Consider the following 2,575-nt stretch of genomic DNA (forward strand, 5'->3'; position numbering starts at 1 on the left):
CAATCTCTTCAATTACCTCTGGATCATCCTCTAAAAATATAACGGGCTCAATTAGAGAAGTGGGATCACTTTCTTGGTCTTCTCCTATTGCATTCACTGACCCTATTGATGAGGTCATTTTTAGGGAATCTAGTAGTGCAAGCATATCCTTCCAATCGTACCCATCCGTCCATCCTTCTTAGGGTTATACTCTGATCCTTGAGAGTGGGGCTTGTATGAGGGTGATGAGGGGTATGAAGCAGGATGGTATGAAGATGAAGTGATATGGGAGCTAGGATATGAAGATTGGGGGTGATAGGATGAAGAGGTTCCTCCACTTTGATGGTGGGGGAAAGGTTATTGATATGGCGGAGTTTGAAAATATGGTAAAGGTGGACGGTATGGTGGGGGTTAGAAATGAGGTGTTGTGGACCCTTCTGTTGATGAGGAAGGATGAATGGTGGGTGTCTGATTTTTTTATTTTTCTTCTGATGAGACTCTTCTTCTGGGAGTCCTTTTGATTCCAGCCCTTTGACTCATGAGTTTCCTGTAAGCATGGGCATTCATATGGTTCTTCCGAGCTCTAGGTACAATGATTTTAGTGGGGTCACTCTTTGTGGCTTCTTCATCTAGATTGTTCACATGATCAGGGAGTGGATTGGTGTTGACATTGGGAGGCTACTTGACCTTGACCTTAATGGCTCTATTGTCTACCAGGTCCTGAATTGGATGCTGTAGACCCAAACATCTTTCACTGTTGTGCCCCTTTTGAGTATGGTAGGCACAATATTCATGATCCCTATACCAAGCTGGAGGAGGGTTGCTGATCACTCTTAGAGCCATTGTTCCTAGCAATCCCTATTTCTTTAACTGCTCATATGCTGCCATTACGGGCATTCCCAAGTCAGAAAACTACCTTCTCGGATGAGGGGCCTTCTGGGAGGGTGCACTGCTTGTATTATGAATGACTGTGAAGAAGTGGCTGGTGAGTCTGGCTGCTAATTTGCATTCACCATATTAGTTTCTGGATCCTTTCCCCATCTGACTCGGGTGTTCTTGCTTGCATCTTAGGATGACCTTTGATACTAGGCCTCTCTCAAAATTCTGTTCTCCACAAGTGTTTCGGTGGCTATTAAGGCATCAAAAGTTTGCAAATGCTGATAGTAAAGAACATCATAATAGGGCTTTGACAGGTTTTCTATCAACATCTCCACTTGCTCTACTTTTGAAGGCTGATCTGCCATCTTGACGGCCTTATCTCTGAACCTCATCAAGAAAGCGGTGAATCCTTCTCTAGGTTGTTATCCCAAAGTCTCTAGCTCTCGTTGTTTCACATCCACTTCGGTGTTATATGAGTATTGTTTGGTGATGGCTTTCACCATTGTCATCCAATTTTGAGTTTGAGATGACTCCAACTACGTGAGCCACCTTAGTGCTAGCCCTGATAGGGTTAGCATGAAGGCTTGCCCCATTTGGTTGTCTGCCAATTGCCATGACATGGCAATACTGAGGAAGACTTTGAGGTGAGCCTTGGGGTCTCCTGATCCATCAAACTTGTCAGTCTATCATTTGAATTTTTTGGAATTTTTACCCCAGAAAAGAAACTCATTTCCTATAAATCCACTGCTTGGCCTTCTGAGCTTTTTCCTGCTCGAATCATGTTCTCCAACGTCTCTAACTACTCTCTGAGTTTCCTTTCTTTTTCAGTCTCTAGAGGCTCAATACGGATGTGTGTTGCAAATTCCTCTTCTTCATCTTCAATCACCGCCCTGGGAGGAGGAACCTTAGAATAGGCCCCTAGCTAACCATTTGGACGGGTAGGTGAAGATCCTCTCTGACTAGTTGGTCTGACATGCTCGGGTTCCCTTGAGTCAACTCAGGAAGAGTTCTTATGATAACTTGTAACTCCATTATGTTCCACTTCTCCCGTAGCTGGTGCCGGCTCATTCCTGAGATTAGCTCTGGGAGGGTTCTAAAGTGTATGTAATATTTGAGCTATCCCTCTCTTGACTTCAGCCATTTTTGTTTGCAAGGTCTCCATGGGATAGACCTAGGCTTGTTTGGGTGATTTAGAGTTATGTGGATCCATACTAACTAGGTTGCAATCATTTGGTGGTAGACAGTTGTGAGAAGACGATGGAGGTGACACTGAACTTAGACAAGTCAACCGATTACCCTGACGCGTCCAAAGGGATCGCGAAGAATACTTGAGGTGTGGAATTGTGCCTGAACCAAAAGTGGCTTATTTTAGGATTCTTGAATTCCCAATCCCTTGTTCACACATTCACTAAATTAACAACCAATGATCCATCCAAAGTTAGTCCGCTTAATGTTAGGGGGTGGATAGGGTTCGATGCCCCTAGTCCACCCAATGTCATAAGCAGGAGATTCATACAAATGGCTTGTCGAGAGTATTCCTATAAGGCATTCCATGTAATAAAGTCATGCTTTCCTTATTCTTTTTCCCACTAGGTCTCCTTCCTCCTGATTTTCTTGGGACTTCTCGGGACTTGACGTGACTCTAACGGGATTGCCTCTGAGTCACGTATCTGGACTTTTTCCTTAAGGAGGAGGGGCACCTTTTATCCGAAACCCA

Source organism: Macadamia integrifolia, unplaced genomic scaffold, assembly GCF_013358625.1.
Source record: "Macadamia integrifolia cultivar HAES 741 unplaced genomic scaffold, SCU_Mint_v3 scaffold2226, whole genome shotgun sequence".
NCBI lineage: Eukaryota > Viridiplantae > Streptophyta > Magnoliopsida > Proteales > Proteaceae > Macadamia > Macadamia integrifolia.